Consider the following 19892-nt stretch of genomic DNA (forward strand, 5'->3'; position numbering starts at 1 on the left):
CTCCCTACAGATGGTCTGTTTTTTTAGGTCTTCAGGTTTTATCCCTAATTGCTGGATATTTTCCACCATTCTGGCAAGCTGCCTGTTGGCCTGGGATTTCTCTTTCTTCAGTTTGCTCCTGCATTGTGGACAGAAAACTCCCTCTTCTTCAATTTCCAATTTTTCATAGTACTCTGTGATACAAACTCGGCAGAAGTTGTGCCCATAGTCCATGCTCACTGGATCGTTGAAATACTCCAGACAGATGGGACAAAATGCTTCTTCCAATAGCTTTCTCAGAGGACAGGCCACGGCTGTGGGAATATAAGCATTTCAGTGATCAGTTTCATGTAATGAGTTCTACTTTTTATTAGACAACATTTTAATAGTGAGAGTAACAAACCACTGGCACAGCCTCCCAAGGGAAAGGGCAGAATTTGTCATCAAGTCTTTAGATTGTCACGAGATGCCTTTCTAAAAGATCTGCTGTACACTGACAGATGTGAAAGCCAGAAGGGACGATTATGATCATCTAATCTGACCTCCTGCGTAACACAGACCAGAGAATTTTACCTAGTAATTCCTGCATCAAATCCATAATCTGCGGTAGAGGTAAAGCAGATCTTTTAGAAAGTGACATCCAATCTTGATTTAAAGTCTCAAAGGGAGGGAAAATCCACCGTATCTCTTGGCCAGTTGTTCCAGTGGTTAATTACCCACACTTAAAAACCTGTGCCTCAGGTGAGACTCTGTCTTCATTTTTACTGGGTTGGTTTGTTCTGCCTCTTTCCTTCCCTTTGTTTTTTTCTATTTTTTCCTCAGAGTTGAGGGTCCAGTGAGTTGGAGATTGGTCAATTGTTCTTCTTGCCAGGAAGTTAAAGAAGTATGGTCTGGATGAAGGGACTATAAGGTGGATAGAAAGCTGGCTAGATGACAGAACGAGGAGTAATGGTCTCAAGTTGCAGTGGGGAAGGTTTAGGTTGGATATTAGGAAAAACTTTTTCGCTAGGAGGGTGGTGAAACACTGGAATGCTTTACCTAGGGAGGTGGTGGAATCTCCTTCCTTAGATATTTTTAAGGTCAGGCTTGACAAAGCCCTGGCTGGGATGATTTAGCTGGGGATTGGTCCTGCTTTGAGCAGGGGGTTGGACTAGATGACCTCCTGAGGTCCCTTCCAACCCTGATATTCTATGATTCTAAAGCCCACCAGGGCATGTCTGGGATGGATTAAGGATATAAAATAGGGGATAGTGGCTTGGCCTTTCTCCTCCCCCACCTATGCTGGAATCAACAAGAATACTGAGAAGACAGAAAACTTCAACAGAGGAGACTGGTCCAGGCTTAAGGGAGAAGCCTGTGTATTATGAACTGTTACAGCCAGAGGGGTAAGAAAGCTGCTTGATCTAAATACTCAGGGGCAGTGAGTTATATGGGCCTGTGGTGCCCGGGCTCCAGCAAATTCAGTGACTATTGAATTGTCATCTACATACTGAACTATTTTTCCCGTTTGTAACAGTCCCTCTAACAGTTTGTAACAGTCCCCCTGTTAGTCTGTCTCTAACATATTTCTCACTATAGTATGAAATATTGTGGGTGAGTCACAGTACCCCTAAAGCAAATCTGGTCTTTCAGTGAAACAGAACTCCACATAACGGAACAGCTGTACTGATATAAACACCTTTGTAGAGGTATAACTGCCTCTGTGCTAGTGGGTGATTAATCAAATTGGTTTAAAAAGACACCTTTAGTTAAACAGGTGCAAACGCTTATGTGGCCAAGCCCCAGCATTTACAGTTGTGGTGATTAATGTATTAATTTACAGTTAATGAACTTGAGTTAAAACAAGCCCCAAAACTCTTCTGGACAAACCAAATGGCAAATCGTTCCCTGTCTCACCATCCAGGGGACTCCAGGTGCAGACTCTGCCCCACTGGCTGGCTGTCATACAGGGGAAACAGCTACTGGGTTTGTGAAGACTACACGGGGAAGACTGGGAGCCATGCAATGGCTTGGCAAAGAGGACTCAAGCCCTAGGGATCCAGGACATGTATGAAATGGTGATGTGAAATGTGGCAGGTGGGAACTTCAGCTGCAGAGAGACCTGGTCTTTCCTGGAAGGCAGAACAGAGGAGTAGCAGCGGCTGGGGAACCTCAAATACCTTCCCTGACTGCAGGAAGCCCCCATTCCTGCTGGGGAGTGGGAGACAGCCACCAGGCAGCTTCAGAGCAGATATTTGTCTGCCCATGTCCTCTCCACTTGCCATGCAATTATCCTGCAGCTATGAATACAGTGCATGCCAGAAGTCAGCCACCTGTGTGCCTAGGAGCGTAGCAATGGCAGTGACAGCCTACTTGCCCAAGAACACTATCACATAGGATAAGTACGCAGAGACATGAAGACAGGAGATAGTGGTGTGGAAAGGGTTCTGAATTGAACAATGAGGTAACAGTTTACATTTGGTGTTATTTTCTCCGGACGGTCAATTACACAATCATGGCCATGTGACAAGGTGCTGTTAGAAGCTACAAAGAGAGCCCTTTGGAAGCCAGCGCCCTGGTCACTGACCACACCCAGGACACCGGGTGCAGTTAGAGGAGAAGGCACTGAGTAGTCTGGGTCCGGAAGGTGTGACGGTATCTAAATGAGCTATGACTGTATACATCATTATTGCAGCCGCTGTCATATAGTTGCAACAAATCTTGTACAAAGATGGCCAAGTAAGATATCTATGAAAAGGTTGTAGTTTGCTGATTGTGATTAACCTACTTGTATGGGTGTAGCATTTATGTATTTGAAGTTATGAGTATTGGCTCTGCATTTGTATTTCAGTGTGTGTGATTCTAAGCAGCACCAGTGAAGCATTTGGCCAGCTCATTGAGAAGGGACTATTCAGATTAAGTGCCCCAACAAGAAACACTTAACTGACAATGGACCCTGTGAGATTCCAATCCACATTTGATGAGCCTTCCTGGGAATGTTGAAAGTAGCATGTGAGCAATGGCTGCCACCTGCAAAGAACTGAATCATGCATGGAGATGTGAACTTGCCCATGTGACTCCAAACTCCATCTTCTGCTGTGATTTTCCACAGTAAGAACAATGGGGATTTTCCACATGGCAGAGGATATAAAAAGGCCCTGGAAGCCCCTCCATTTTGTCTTCAAACCGGCTTCTGATCTCTGGAGGAACTTTGCTATAAACTGAAGCTCTAAACAAAGGACTGAAGGACCCACCCAAATCTGTGGATGTACTCCAGAAACTTGATTTGAGCCAGCAGTTTATTCCATCACTGCTATAAGCCTGAACCAGGAACTTTTCAATTGTTGTATGTATTTGATTCCTTTAACCAATTTTAACTCTCATCTATATTTCTTTCTTTTTATGAATAAACTGTTAGATTTTAGATCCTAAATGATTGGTGAAATTGTTATTTTGGGGTAAGATCTGATTTGTATATTGACCTGGGTTTTGTGGCTGGTCCTTTGGGATCAGGAGAATCTTTAATTGGGGAAACCGGTTTTCATAATCAGTCATGCCTATAAGGAGTGCTACTGGTGGTACAAGGGAACTGGGGTACCTGAGGGAATTCTTTGTATGACTTCTGGTTAGCCAGTGGGGTGAAACCGAAGTCCTCTCTGTTTGGCTGGTTTGATGTGCCTTAGAGGTGGAGAACCACCAGCCTGAGGCTGTGACTGCCCTATTTCTCAGGAAATTGCCCTGAATTGGTACTCTCAGTAGTGTCCCACGAGAGCACCCCTTGTTACAGAAGGATAGAGGGGATCACTTGCACCTGTAGGGAGCCTGATGAGGTCACTAGCTCAGCGCTGAGAAGAAAGCAGCAGTATAAAAGGCTGAACCAGGGAGCAGGAAGGGGGGTCCTTGTAACTGTTGCTATGCTGTGATGCACCATAAAAGGTAATAAAGACACTTGGTGGAGGTTCCCTGGCAGACTGGAGGCTGCTTAATTCACACAGAGGTCTGCCAGCCCAGGGTTGCAGGAACTGATGGGGGAGCCCATTCATAGTTAGACATTTAAAAATGGACATTGCCTGCAATCTCTTCATGACATTTCATGCTGTAAATTGTTAGTGACAACACATTTTTATGTCTTGTCAGATAGTAAAAACCATGTTGTATATTAACCTGTTTGCCAACATATTTTCCCACGTAATAACACAATGAGATTGGATAAGAAGCCATAGTAATTACACATAATTCAGTAAGAAATAGGGAAAGGAACTCAGATATTTCTGAAGGAAATTTTAAGGAATAATTATCTATTTTTAGATTAACATTTCCCTGTGTTAAAAACTAAGAAAAACACATAACTTCAGCAGCCCATGCCACCTAGACACTAGCAGACTGGATAAAAACACAAATGAATCCATCAAAAGATAACTTTAGGGTATTTATTTTCAAATAATCAAAGTAAGTTTAGGGCACTCTGACATGAATGGCATATTATGAATAAATTTTCAAAATGAATTATTACATTGAAAATGTTCATAACGCATCACGTTTAAAACAAAAAGTAGTCCAAGCAATGCCATGTGATGTGCCTCCCCTCATACTCTGCTCAGCTAGCTCTTGAAGAAATTAGGTTCAATGGCTAATTTGAAGGAATTAGGCCAATCAGTCACTATTTTTACAGAGCATTCCTGAAGGTGGTAGACAGAACCCAGAGGAACTGAGATGAATTTCCTGGAGCAACTTTATTTCTTTGTACTCTAAACCTCACATGACAACAAAAATATCACCCTTTCAACTGATTTAGGGCCGAGAAGAAAGGTTTCCTAATAAAGCATCACCAAATTTCAAGTTATATGTCATCAAGTGCCAGTGTCTTTAATACAATTAACTTAATTTATGATAATTCAATAAAGGAATACAACCCTGTCTGTTTCTTTACCAAACGACATTTGTTTCATTCTTAGAACCAAGAACACGAAGAGCCCATCAGTACATTGAAATCAACAGTGGACACTGACAGTACATTGCCTGCAAATAATAGTTCTAAAGAAAAATAAACTTAGAAAAGGATATTGTAGAAGAGATTTCTATATACAGGAAGATAGCATTTGAGGTTCGGGACCGTTTTTTCTTAATTGATGTGAGAACAAGAAAGGAAATGTCATATCTTGATTACAGATTATATGAAGCTAGAAAGTTAAAAATCACATGAATTAATACTAACAGAAGTTCAAAGACTATTTTATAATCTTGTGTGAGTTAACTTAAATATATTGCTTAATTAATTCTATCATTTTTTCACCAATTAATTGTCAAAGGTGTAGTGCAGGGGGTGGGTGTATGTGCTCTGCCTTCCAGAGAGAACCAGTCAAGACAATAAAGAGAGGGAAAGAGAGCGAGAGCAGCTGCACATGTGTGTAGTTGTGATGTTTACGACACATGTACATTGTAACTGAACAACCCAGTCTGACAATTTAATAATTTTTTTTGTTAAGATAAATATTTTGGATTTCTTGAAATTCCACAGCTGAAATACAAATTATACTATTTAGAGAAGTTAAACTTCAATATAGATTTGAGGGAAGAATTAAAAAAATTAATGTAAATAATTCCATTTCTAAAAATATGTTTAGACGCTTGTTTTTGAAATGCTGTTGAAATGTCAATGAAAATGTTCTTGCATTTACACCTTGTGACAATAAAAACATTTTCTAAATTAGAATAATCTTTTATCTTTCATATTTTACATTGAGATTTCACAGGGGTAGAATATTCTGACAGGAGTGAATAATTTCCATCTGTCACCATCTCCTACCCCTGGGACAGAGGACAGGGAAAGATGAGGGCAGCAAAAACCACTAGCTGTCTGGCAGTATTTCTTACCAGCATCATCCTGTGCCAGGGATGGAGCAAACACGGGGAGGGGGGAATCTGTCTGGCTCCTTCCAGCAAGTGGGACCTATTCACCCAGCCTGGGCGGGGGTTGCCAGGTGTCCGGTTCTTGATTGGAACCTCCAGTTGAAAAGGGAAACTGGCAGCGTCCAGTCAGCACAAAAAGTCCAGTTGCCTGCAGTGACTGGCCCCACCACTGGGAGCTGGAGGAGCAGCAGCGCTGGGAGGGGCCAGTCTGTGCTGTGGGGGTCACTGTCAGGGACCGAGATTCCCCCAGGCCTGAGCTGGGACTGGGCAGATTTTCAGGGGAGCCGCGTTTGTACCCGAAACATAGTAACCAGGCCTGAAATAAGGGCGGAGCGTCCCGGAGAAGGTGTCAGTGAAACTGAAGAGACGGGACCTGTCAGTCACATTGTAAAACGAGACCTCGCCCACCTCATAGTCCAGGAAAATCCCCACCCGGCCGGGCCTGATGCTCACTGGGAGGGAAGTCGAGGGGGAGGTGAGGACCTGGTATACCCCACCCCTCAGCCACACGACCCAGTATCCATCCTCAGGTCTGAGTGTGACCTTCCCCTTCCTGCTCACAGATTCCCTACAAACCCCCAGGTACCAGCCTGTCTTGCCTCCCACCTCCCAGTAACGCCTCCCGCCCGTGAACCCCTCAGCGCCCAGGACACAGATATAATGATCGAATCCCTCAGACTTGTTGGGCGGATCCCAGTTTCCGTGTCTCACACATTTCCGATCCTCAGACAGGACGAGGTTGGGATTTGCCGTGTCTGGATCCAGAGTCACGTCCACTGGGGAGAGAGTCACAGTCAGTGCCAGGGGCAGGGGCTGGTCACTGGGATCAAAGGGAAATTAACCTGCATTCCCGTCGCTCCCCACGGTGCCTGCCCCTTCCCTCGCACCCCCTCCCCCGGCACCTTCCCCTTAGTTCTCCCCCCGCCCCTCCCCTCACCCTCTGCCCCCCTGACACCAGCATCCCTCACCCCCCTCTAGTGCCCTGGTGCCAGCCCTGCCCTTCACTCTTCCTCTGCCCCCCTGAGTCACATCTCTACCATTGCCCCCATCTGCCTCCATGGTGCCTGCCCCTTCCTTTACCTGCTCTGCCTGCCTGCCTGGTACAAGTCCCCTTCCCTTCCCCCCTTTGAACCCCTGGTGTAAGCCCTTTTTATCACTCCATCTCTGCCCTACTGGTGCTCACCCCTCCCCTCATCCTCCTTCTGCCCCCCTGGTGCCCACATTTCCACACCCCTCTCTCTGCCCCCCTGTGCTCACCTGTTCCCTTGCCCCCAATCTGCCCCCTGGTGCCCCTCCACTCTCCTCTCCCTGCATCTGCCCCTCTGCTCAGTCCCCACATCCCTCCTGGTGCCTGCCCCTTCCCTCGCCCCCCTCTGTCTTCCTGGCACCCTCCCCTCATGCCCTTCTCCACTTTTATGACTGTCCCTTTCCTTTGCTCCCTTGTTGCCCCCTGGGGTCTGCCCCACCCCTCACGGCCCTCTGGCACCCGCCCTGCACCTCACCCCACTTTCTCCCCTTGTCACCTGCGCCTTCCCCCACACCCTCCTTTTCTTTGGTGACAGCCCCTCCTTCTACCCACCCTCTGCCTTCCCAGTGCCTGCCCCTCTGTCCACCCCTTGTGTCCCCTGGTGCGAGGCCCTTCCCTCTCCCCCTCCTCTGAGCCCCAGTTCCCGTCCCTTCTCCTGCCCCCCTTTTGCCCCTTGAGCCCACCCCTCCCCTCATCTCCCGTCCTGCCCCTCATGCATACTCTATGGCCCTGATGCCTGCCCCTCCTTTTCCCCCTTAACCCCCACCCCCAGTGCCCACCCCTCCCATCATTCCATTCTTCCCCCTGCCCCTCCTCTCACCTTCCTCCACCCACTGGTGACTGCCCCTGCCCCAGCCAGCCCCTCTGCCCCAGCCAGCCCCTCTGCCCCCAGGCTCCTGCCTCACTCCATGCCATAGAATCATAGAATATCAGCGTTGGAAGAGACCTCAGGAGGTCATCTAGTCCAATCCCCACTCAAAGCAGGACCAACACCAAGTAAATCATCCCAGCCAGGGCTTTGTCAAGCCAGGCCTTAAAAACCTCTAAGGATGGAGATTCCACCACCTCCCTAGATAACCCGTTTCAGTGCTTCACCACCCTCCTAGTAAAATAGTGTTTCCTGGTATCCAACCTAGACCTCCCCCACTGCAACTTGAGACCACTGCTTCTTGTTCTGTTATCTCCCACCACTGAGAACAGCCTAGCTCCATCCTCTTTGGAACCCCCCTTCAGTAGTTAAAGGCTGCTATCAAATCCCCACTCCCCACTCTTCTGTAGACTAAATAACCGCAGTTCCCTCAGCCTCTCCTTGTAACTCATGTGCCCCAACCCCCTAATCATTTTCGTTGCCCTCCACTGGACTCTCTCCAATTTGTCCACATCTCTTCTGTAATGTGGGGAACCAAAACTGGACACAATACTCCAGATGAAGCCTCACCAATGTCGAATAGAGGGGAACGATCACTTCCCTCGATCTGCTGGCAATGCTCCTACTAATGCAGCCCAATATGCCGTTGGCCTTCTTGGCAATGAGGGCACCCTGCTGACCCCTATCCAGCTTCTCGTCCACTGTAATCCCCAGGTCCTTGTTCCTGGTGCCTGCCCATTCGCTCCCCCGCACCCATGGTCCTGGCACCTGCCCCACTCCTCATCCCTTCCACCTCCTGGTGTCCACTCCTCTTGCCCCCCCATTGCCCTTGTGCCTGCCCCTCCCTTCTTCTCCTCCCCCTTCTGCTCCTATCACCTGCCCCTCCCCTTTCCCCTCCCAGCATCAGCCTGTCCCCTTCCCCTCCCCACCCCCGCTCCCCCTGCCCTTTCCCGGCTCATTGTCTCCTCACAGGCAGACGGGCCCTGACTCCCCTCAGGGGGGAGGGTGACCAGACGTCCCTTTTTTAAAGGGACAGTCCTGTATTTAAGCCCTCCTGCCGGTGTCCCGACTTTTTCTTCAAAATGGGCAAATTGTCCCGTATTTTCTGTCTCTGCCCCCATCAGTTCTGACGGGTCCTGCTGCTGGCCAGATCCCTGCTCACCAGACGCCCACCCACCAGCGGTGAGGAGGAGGCGGCCAGTGGCTGACGATGGGGGTGGGTTTGCAAGGCTGGTGGCGGGGCGAAGATGCAGAACGCAGGGCCGGACTCTCCCCCTGCTGGTCCACCAGCGCAGCCCCCATTGCGTGCCAGCTCTCAGCCAGCAGGGCCCTGCCCCTGGCCCGTTTCCGGCCAGCGCTGGCTGCTCGCTGCAAGCTGCGGTGGCTGGTGAGTGCAGGCAGGCACCAGGTGGCAGCCGGTTACATGTTGCCCCTGCTTCCCACCCCTCGGCCCTTCACGTGCTCCCCCTCCCTCGCTGTCCTTTGCCCCTTCCCCCGCCCCCAGCCTCACTGCTCCTCCGTATCTGCTGCCCCCCAGTGGGGCACATCCTGCTCCCAGCACTGTGTGAAGAACCTGCCCCTGATCTGAGCACTCAGCAGCTCACCAGCCGCATCACCAGCAGGCTCTTTCCTTCCCCCACTGCCTCTGGCTGGGCCAGCACTCTGGGAACGCCCAAGACCCTCCAGCCCAGGGCACTGGCCAAGAGGAGCCGAGCTCTGCATGTGTCAACCCCCCCCCCCCGCCCCCAGCACTGGGACAAGGAAGCCTCTCCTCAGCTAAGCTCTGGGGGTGATAGTGGGGGTGGGGGTGATTTCCAGCCTGATCACGCCCCAAACCTGCAGGCTCCACAGCAGCCCCCAGGGTAGGTTCCTGCCCCCAGGGAGTGCAGAGCGACTCCATCCCCTAGGCACCCTCCCCTGCTGAGCCACCTCTCTGGCCCCATTCGCTGAAGCCCTTGCAATCAAGTTCCCTGGGCCCTGGTGCACAATGCATCCTTAGGGCTTAACCCCTTCCTGCCTGCGCTAAAGTCAGAGGAGGCTGGCTGGGTTATGTCGGTGGCCATCCCCTGCCGTAACCCCTCCCCTCACTGTGGTTATGGATGAATAGAGGCAAGGGCCAAGTGGTACTGTGCAGTCACAGGCACCTGGGAGGCAGAGGCATATGAGGGAAGGGGCAGACCCCAGGGAATCTCTGTTGCTTTGGAGGGGGGATTTCCTCACTTTCTGCCCCCTCCATCTGGGAGAAGGTACATCGGGTGCCAGTCCCAATCCATACCTGCGCAGCGCGTCTGCACTAGGGGTTTGCACCGGGGCAGCTACATCGGTGCAAGGAAACCCCGGCAGACATGGCCTGAGACACTGCTGTGCAAGAGGCAGTAACCCCTCTCCTCATTGGGGTTATGGGTTAGTAATTACAGGATCACTGGAGCAGGGCAGCTGGACTCTGGGCTCCAAGGTAGGGTCCAACCCACTGAGCTGCAGAGTCATTCTCACTCCCACGCTCTGGACCAGGGCCCATGGCAGTGTTTAGACACAGGGGGGTGTCTTCAGCAGGAGAGCTTGAGGTAGCCCCACGTCAGACACCCAGAGCCCAGCGGTTCCAGCCCTCACCTGAGGAGAGGAGACCCACATTCCAATTCCCACCCCACATCACACAAGGGGCACCTTTTTCTGTTCATTGAAACTAGTTAGCAAACTCAACATGGATTCAGGAAGAGTTTCAATCGAACCAAAAATATAAACTATTTCTCCAAAACATTTCTCCCAGCCCCACTTCAAACCTGTCTGAGCGACTTAGGAGTCCAAACTCCAGAGACTTGCAGTGAGTGACTGTCAATATCCCCAGAAACACACAGTTATGGGCAGGCCATGCTCAGGGCATCAGCTATGAAACACTCCAGAGCTGCTGTTAAATTTGCCCTAGGTAGAAAAATGCCCCCCTCCAGACCCTGATCTCACCCCTACATCAGGCTGAAAATGGAGACTTGGCTCCAGCCTGAACTCTCTGACCGGAGAGATTTGTCCCATGGACTCTGCGAGTGGCACAGACTCTCTGTAGATGCACCTAGGTGTCTCCCAGAGTGGATAATGGTCCCAGAGACCGTCTCAGAGCCCTAAGGCTCAGGTGTCTCCATCTAACGACAGCACCAGCCACCCCCCTCACTCTCATTAACTGGCCCTGTGTCAGACACACTGGGAACTTTCAAACCCAGACTCTGGAGACACTTTGGGATCGTCTACACAGCCCGCAGCAGCGAGCTCGGTCCACAGACTGAGGTTTCTGGGGCTCCTGCTATGGCGCTAAAAACAGCCGTACAGACCTTCTGGCTCAGTCTGAATTTCGGGCTCTTAAGCCCAGGTAGCAGGGGGGGCTTCAAACCCAACCTCCAGCCCCAGACACAACATCTACACAGCTGTGTTTACTGCTGTAGTACAAACTGCAAGAGCCAAAGTCTGTCACCGCGGCTCTGAGACTCGCCCAGGAGGGCTGACAGAGCAGCACGGCACAGACATCTTCCATGACTGTGGGACATTCACTCTCCCAAGCTGATGTCTGGAGGGCCAGCAACAGCCAAGGGTGTTCCAGGCACCCACAATGACGTACTGCAGAGGACCAGTGACTGGAAAGAGTCACCCTGACCCACCGAAGACAGGGCTGGTCCAATACTGTGCACTGACTGTGGGCAGGACGGGCACATAAGATGGGGCTGCCTTCAGGAGCAAGGATGGTTACTCTGACCTGATTTCCCAGAACACTTAGGGAACAGGGGAGTCCCAGATTATTAAAGACACCCTGCCATGGGGAGGTCAGGCCCAGGACTGTGGGAACCCCATTTTGGGCTGGAAAAAGTGATCCTCTCCCAGGGTTGATTTGTTTTGACTACAGGGAAAAGGGACACGTAAAAAGATGCTGCACTACAAGAACTTTGGATTTTGGGAAGAGGGGATGTCGCTATGGGGCAGGAAGAGTTTCTAGTACTGGGTAAAATGGGTAGCTAAGAAAGCAGGCCCTGGGGTATAAGCATCAGAAGGAGAGGACAGCCATGGGTTTCAGACGTCCCTCTGCTTACTAGAGATACCTTAGCCTCACTCCCAGATTCAAAGCTTGAGAATTGGGGGTGTTTGAGCAGCTTCCCCCAAGAAACTGAAAGGACTCCCTTGGAAAATGATCCAACCAGCAGCGTAGTGGACAGCAGACTCTCTGGGCCAGGGGAGCTGGGGCAGAAGCTAAATGTGATTCAGCATTTCTGGTGGTCCCAGGAGAGGGGTGTGACTAGAGCTCTGAGAGGGCTATTGAACAGCTCTGTAATTTGCAGGCCCAGGTGCGGGTTTTCTTACTGAAACTGGCCAAGCAACGGGAGTAAGCCCAGTGACCAGAGGAGAGGCAGAAGGAGCTACTCACAGAGAAGGGGAGAAGCCACCAGATTGTGGCTGCAGAGAGCAAATGGGTCAATGCACTGAAAAAGGAACAGGGCGTTTGGCAGAAGAAATTCTGCTCTAGCTCCCAAGAAGCCCAGCCATTGGAGATAAAGCTCCAGCACCCATGTGAGCCAAGGACTGGTGAGATTATTGATATTCAGGAGAAACTCATAGCTGCTGAATGTACCAAGCACCAGACAGCAGACCACAGGGAGGAAGTGGCAGTTGGGATTGCCAATACCCCTGGTCAAGAAGTCCAGTCCCTAGAGGAGAAGCGGCACCTGAAAACCAGAATACTTTAGCCAAGGGAGGTGCAAAGCAACAGGGAGATGGAGAACAACAGTCTCAAGACAGCCAAGCTGCAGGCAGCCAAGGTAGAAAATGAGCCATGCAAGAGGAAAGTTACCCAGGATCCAAAATGGGAAGGGCTTGAACAAGCCCTAGGCCTTGGAAGGAGGGGACCAGAAAGGGCTGCAGGATGTGAGTGGTGTGGCTGGGAAACTAGAGGAGGGTTTTCTGGGACACATGAGCCTGCCACACCACTTAGAAGGAAGAAAATTGGAGAAGGTGAGACTGAGGGTATGTCTGCAACTGAGCGGGGAGGTGAGATTCCCAGCTCATGTAAATGTACCTGCACTAACTCTGCTCAGGCTAGCATGCTGAAGGTAGCAGTGTAGCCCGGCAAGGATGGGCAGCTCCGGTCAGCTGCCTGAGTACATACCAAGGGGGCTGGGCGGGTTTGTACTCAGGCAAGTAGCTGAAGCTGCCACCTGCGCCATCCTGGCCACACGGCTATTGTTAAGTCCTAGTTCAGCTACGTCTACATGAGCTGGGAATCACACCTCTTAGCTCCAATGTAGACGTTTCCGAATAGAGGAAAAGGAACAGATTCTGAAAGAAGTTAAAGAACTAGACAGACTAAAGCTGAGGGCTCAGGAGAAGGCAGAGGTACAGGCTGAGGTCTCTGGTGTGTGCAATAAGAGAGAGCCCAGCAGTAAATCACCAGGAGGCTGCATTTACACAGGGGAGTGCAGTGATGCTGCGGGTGTCCTTGGAGGTTTTTAGGGGAACAAGTGGATCTCGCGCTGAAGGGCTGGATGTCGACAGGCACAGATACAGAGGTGCTGGCTAAAAGGGAAGCTGCACTAGTGGCCGTGTCCTCTACAGCGACCCAGCAACCCCACCCACTAATGAACTGGAGAGAGCTAGGAGAAAAGGTTGCTGCAGTTGAGGGGAGCAGGGCAGAAGGCCTCGCACAGCTGAGCACCCTCCAGGCCCAAGGCTGAGGAGGAGCTAGAGGAGATGTGCTGCCCAAGGGACTAGATCTCAGCCCAAGCCATCTAGCGGGAGCAGGAGCTAGCCCGTCTCAGCACTGGAAGGTAACCAGGGAACAGCAGTGTTTGTTGTTGCGGAAGGAGCTGACGAAGCTCCAGAATCAGCGTAAGATCGAGTGTGGAATGAAGCCTGGTTCTGAGACACATACAAAGTAGGAGAGCCCAGAGGCCTTGTGGAAAGAGATAAAATTATGCCAGAGAGAGAGAAGACAAGTCATCTCCAGAAAACAGAGTAGCTGGGCAGTGAGCTATGCCAGCCAGCTGGAGACAAGGTCAGCACTGTTGTGGGTCCAGCGGTACAGGACCATCGGGTGGAAGATGGGCTGTCTGAGGTGGAGATTCTGGTTTCTAAAGGGAAAAGCAACCACGTTAATAACATAAAAACACACATCCAAGTAGGGTGACCAGATAGCAAATGTAAAAAATTGGGACAGGGGGTGGGGGGCAATAGGCATCTATATAAGAAAAAGCCCCAAATATTGGGACTGTCCCTATAAAATCGGGATATCTGGTCACCCTACATCCAAGAGGAAGCTGAAATAAGAAGGTAAGAGACAGGGGACCTTTCCCCTGCAGGGGCCTGGAAGAGCACCACAAAGCCTGAACCAGAGCTGGGCCATAAAGAAGTCCATCCTAAAGGAAAAGACATCTCCCCAGGGGAGGAGCAGGAAGGTGCTTTTCCAGCTGATAACATTACACACAGTCATGTGGGTGGAGGAGGATTCAAAATGGGCTCCCAGAGCTCCTTTGCTGAAGGCAGCAGGAAAAAAGATATGGCCAGTAGTAATTAATGATGCAAAGAAGCTAGTCTGAATGAAAGAGACCTTGGAAGAGACTCGCTGCAGATTTATGTGAATTCAGGGGACCTCATTACTTGGTAGTTGTGGATTATTTTTCCAGGTATATAGAAATAGTGTACTTGAAAGACGTAACACACCAGAGTGTTCTAGAGCAACTGAAGTGCACAGGGTTCCAGAAAAACTTGTGACAGAGCATGGACCACAATTCACTGCAGCAGAATTTAATTTATCCAAATAAAATATGGTCTTCCTCATATTACTAGCAGCCCATATTACTCACATGCGAATGGAGAAGCCAAGCCAATGTACAGACAGCCAAGAATATCCTACAGCAGAAAGATCCATTCTTTGCTCTTCTGAGCTACAGATCTACACCAATAGCAGCTCCTGGATACAGTGCAGCACAATTCCAGATGGGAAGACAACTCAGAACTGCCCTCCCAATGTAGGGAGTAGCCAAATCAGATAAAAAGAGCTTAGGAACACTTTTACAAAGGACATCACTCAGAGACCTACCAGGTCTAGAACCTGGTGACGGTGTTTGTGTCAAACTGGATGGAGAAAAAGAATGGAATACTCCAGCTGTCGTAAAGGAAAATAATTCAGCACCCAGGTTGTATGTGGTCGAGACTGACAGAGGAGAGCTCAGCAGAAACTGTCAATATCTACAGTTGGTTCTTCAGAAAGAACAATCGACAGAGCAAACTCTACAGATGGTGGATGCAGAGCAAGAAGACGACTCAAGGATTCCAGACCGACCATAGTCAGTCACTGCAACTAACGAACACTCAGAGGACCAATCTGTTACATATTCGGGTCATGTAATTAGAAGACCAGGACCATTCAGAGACACCTGACAGACTGATCCATACTGCACTCCAAATACAGTGTGATAGTGTAAATACTGGCAACGGTAGGGATGTAGGATTTAAAGGGGAAGATGTATTGGAATGCTAAACTGTATTATACTGTTCAGCCACTAGGTGCTGCTGTGTGCTAAATACCTTTTTTAAACAATCCTCAGTCAGACCTGGCAGAGCATTAATTGATCTTACACTGAACACAGCTGGTGTGTATCTGGCTCAGAGGAAAGCGCTGTGGCCAGTCCATATCTGGCACAGGAGCATGACACCAGTGGTGAAAGGTCAGTGCTTTGACTATCTCTGTGATGGCCAGAGGGCCTGACTTAGGTCTGGTCTACACTACAGAGTCAGTCTGACATAAGGCAGCTTACGTTGACCTAATTATGTCAGTGTACACATGACAGCCTTGCTCCCACTGATGTAAGTGCTGCACTACACCAACATAATGACTCCACCTGCACAGGAGGCATAGGACTAATGTCGGTGTAGTTAGGGTGATGCAGTGTTGGTGTAGACACTGCCTTACTTATGTCAGCTGTTAGCTGTCGTTAATTTCATGGCTCCATGCTGGAGCTGTGAAATTATCAAGAAAGCCCAGACCCATGATGGGCTTCAGCTGAAGTCCATCTGCCCTCAATCCTAGCTCCCTGCTAAAGGAGGTGAGAAATGTGGGTGGCTGCCCAAGATCCCCATGGGGCAGCTGGGCTCCTGGCGGGGAGCTGGACACAGCTGAGAAAAGGAGGGCAGTGTGGACAACACCTACCCCAGTAATGACTGCTGTGGCTGTAAGGCGACCTAACATAGGTTAACGTAAGTTTGCAGTGTAGACATGCCCTTACAGGGGGTACAAGTTCTGAACTACGCTGTAGACTATGGAGGATTTTGCCTGTCACATGAGCTACACAGAACATTGGGGGGACAACTCGTAGTCTCTTTACACTTCAGTGGCCAAGGGCTTTGCAGATTTCCTTGTGGCAGCAGGGCAGGAAGTACCCCTCTGGGTGCAGACAATAACCAAGTGTGAGCCATGGTCAAGCCTTCCTTTGGGTACAGGTTGGCTTTGTGGGGGGAAGGGATGTCACGGGGGGGGGGGGCTGGCCCTTTAAGGGGAGTCAGGGCCCAGCCTACCTATGACAGGCTCCTGTGAGGGAGAAGCAGCCAACCCAGCCCCACCTGGAAGTAATTAAATCTCTAGGTGGCTGGTTGGCAGCCAAACAGCTAATGAGCTTGATAAAGGGTTACCAGGGCTCAGCTGAAGGGTCTTAGAGACAGGAAGCTGCTGAGGAGAAGGGATCCCAGGAGAGCTCACGGAGCAAGGAGCTTGGAGGGGATGCCCCCAGAGAGAGGGGCTCCCCTGAGGGAGAAGAGCACCTGGAGGTGACAATGACAGGCTACAGCAGGACAGAGCCCTAAGGCTGAGAGCTGCAGGGAATCAAGGTACAGCCTGACCTGAACCCAGCTATGGGGGCCCCTGATTCTATGAGGGAGATTGAACCAAGCCTGGCTATGGGAAGAAGGGCTGGGGGCTCCTGATTCCATGAGGAAGACAGAACCAAGCCCAGCTCTGGGAATCGGGGGGCTGAGGGACTCCTGACTCGAGGAGAGTGAGGAGCTGGAGTGAGAGTCAGGGCTGGAGCAGAGCAAAGGAAAAGATTTTATTTTGGGGTTTATGTGGACTGAAAACAGACCTCAGCAGGGGACTTTTGTCTCTGACCTTTTGGGCTGTGTGGAGTAATGTAAGGAGTGTGAAGAGGGTAAACTGAGGTGGGGTGTTTGCAGGGCCACCCTGAGCCAGCTGAGGGAGTGTGGGAGGGGGATGTGAGAAGGGGGTGATGATCGGAGGCTCGGGCTCCCTACAGGCTCAGGGACATGAAATGGCCCAGACCCATCTGTGACCAGGTTCAATGGACACAGACTGCACAGGGCTGGGGGCAGCAAGGGGGGAGGGGAGCAGAGGTGGCGAGGGGAGCAGGGATTAAACGAACCAGAGCCTAGGTTGGTGTCTGGAAAGAGCATCTGGCCTTCCTGACTCTCGCCTTGCTCTGCAATTCTGTTCTGATCGTTGCCATCCAACTCCTCCTCCTCACCACCCTGGATGCCTCCCACCCACTGCCCTCCCCTCCCAGGCTCTGCCTTGCTCACCTCTCACCTCCTGCTGCTCCCGCACTACCAGCCCCACTCACCCCCATGCTCACTTTGTTCCTTCTCCCACCAGCTCCCCCTATACCCAGAACAAACTCCCTCCATGATTAAAGTGCTGTCCTAGGAACCAACAGATCTAGGCCCAGCTTCACCACAGGCTGCCCGTGTGACCTTGGGCAAGTCACTGAGTCTCTCTGTGTTTCAGTTCAGTTGGCAACTGTAGTTAATATTCATATTTCAATACCACAAATTTTTCATCCATTATGTCTGGGTAATATCTGGATATCCTCTTGTCGTGTACCTTACCTGTAACACATTAATTTTTTACACTAACACATCTTTGCACACGCAGCTCTGAGTGTTCCTCTTCCAATTTAAAGCATAATCAAAACTAGTAAAAACACACATACCTTTCACTGCCTCGTATTCCCCTGGAAAGTCAAAGACATCCTGAGTTAACGTTGTGTCTCAAAACTGAATGGGCAATAGTCAAGCGAAAACCAACATCTCCCTCACTGCTGATACGAATGTTTTGCAAGATTTGTCCATAAGATGCTAAGCAGAGCACAGCACAGGAGCCGGCTTCTTATGGAGGCAGGGACCCAACCTGTCCTACTGCAGCTGTTACATGTACTATGTTATACACCTCAAACACTGCACAGGTAAACCTGGACCAGAGAGCAGAGCTTCCTGGCTCTACATCACTACTCCCTGTCCCTCCCATATTGATCCCCGAAACCCTCCCCACCTGCCTCTCTTCATCCCTGGTCCTCTGCACCGACGGACACACCTTTAAGTGGGGTTGCCAGTTTTGGTTGGATGTATTCCTGGAGATGTCATCACATGACAATCTTTAATTAAAGATTGATCTTTAATTCCTGGAGACTTCAGGCCAATCCTGGAGAGCTGGCAACCCTACCTTTAAGCCCCACCTGATGCCATACCTGCATATCCCATGGCCAGTCTTCTGCCCCACTCCACATTGTTATTTGCACTCCAGTTGCACCTAGAAGTCACACTCAGAGCTGGGCCCCACTGCGCTAGGTCCTGTACGCACACACTCCAGGCTGGGCCCCACTGCGCTAGGTCCTGTACACACACAGCACCAGGCCCCACTGTGCTAGGTCCTGTACGCACACACTCCAGGCTGGGCCCCACTGCGCTAGGTCCTGTACACACACACACTCAGGGCCGGGCCCCGCTGAGCTGGGTCCTGTACGCACACACTCAGGGCCAGGCCCCACAGCCAGGGCTGGATTAACTCTTCTGGGGGCCTGGGGCTAGTTGATTTTGTGGGGCCCCCTAGGCTCCAGGGTTGGGCCAAAAATGCAGGGTTCAGTGTGTGGGAGGCAGCTGCCGGGGAGCGGTCTGGGCGGCAGGTAAGGTGCAGGAGAAGGCTGGGGCTGGGGGCTCTGGGAGGGAGAGAGGGTGCAGGAGTGGGCTGGGGGGATGCAAGGTCTGGGAGGGAGGGAGGGAGGGTGCAGAAGCAGGCTGAGGGGTGGGAGTGTGGGGTCTGGGAGGGAGGGTGTAGGAGCTGGGTGGGGGTACGGGGTCTGGGAGGGAGGAAGGGATGTAGGGTGCAGGAGCAGGCTGGGGGGGTGGGAGTGCGGGGCCTGTGAGGGCGGTAGGGTGTAGGAGAGGGCTGACATGCGGGGCGCTTACCTGGCGCTCCCGCTTGCTTCGGGGGGGGGAGGGGGGAGACACCTGCCAATGGATCCCAGCCAATGGGAGCGGCGGGGGCGGAGCGAACGAAGCATTGGGACAGGGCTCCAGCCCGGGGCGGGTGCGGGAGGAAAGGGTCAGCAGTGCACGGAGCCGCTTCCCCCCACCCCCCGCCAGGCAGAACTGGCCAAGAATGCAACACTGAGGAGCTTTAGTGGCTGCAGCCCGGCCCCCCCACCCATGCTTAGCCCGGGGCCCTGGGCTACAGCCGCTAAAGGCCCTGCCCACAGCACTAGACCTGTGCACACACGCCAGACTATAAGAGACATAATCCCTACTCCAAAGAGTTTACAGTCTTGGGGCCTGACCCTGCAAATATTTATGCCCATGTCTAACTTTATCCACAAACCGCCTTTTCCCCACCCAACCCTCTAACTGCTGCCCCTTCTCCCTCCTCCCTTTTGTCTCTGAACTCAGTGAACCCAGTCTGCAAACAATGCTTGTGTCTCCAGCTGTCCTAGATCCCTTCCAGTCTGACTTTTCCCACTCCACTCTCACTGGGGTCCCTAGTGATCACCCTGGCCAAATCTCAGTGCCCACAACTTTGTGGTTATTTTTGGTTCCTCCCTCTGTACGCCCAGGCCATTTCCAAACACTGCTGCTGCTTCTTGGGTGTTATCTCCAGTATCTGCCCTTTTCTCTCCATCCTTGCAGCACAATCTCTCTCTCAGGCCCTCATTATATCCTGCCATGACTAAAACCACAGCCTCTTCTATGGCTCCCATACGCACCCACTGTCCCCCTTCTGTCCGCACAAACTGCATCTAATAAAGCGACAGTCCCTGGCCCAGGGAGCTCACCCTCTGCATGGCAGACAGGGTACAACAGGGGGATGAAATAGGCAAGTGG

General features: G+C 51.1%; 1 pseudogene; it reads right to left on the bottom strand.

Moving 5' to 3' along the window:
• Nucleotides 1-6096: 6096 nt before the first annotated feature.
• LOC140898123 (butyrophilin subfamily 1 member A1-like) overlaps nt 6097-19892 on the bottom strand; it is a 73645-nt pseudogene continuing 59849 nt past the window's right edge.

This window comes from Lepidochelys kempii, chromosome 14 (assembly GCF_965140285.1).
Source record: "Lepidochelys kempii isolate rLepKem1 chromosome 14, rLepKem1.hap1, whole genome shotgun sequence".
NCBI classification, from domain to species: domain Eukaryota; kingdom Metazoa; phylum Chordata; order Testudines; family Cheloniidae; genus Lepidochelys; species Lepidochelys kempii.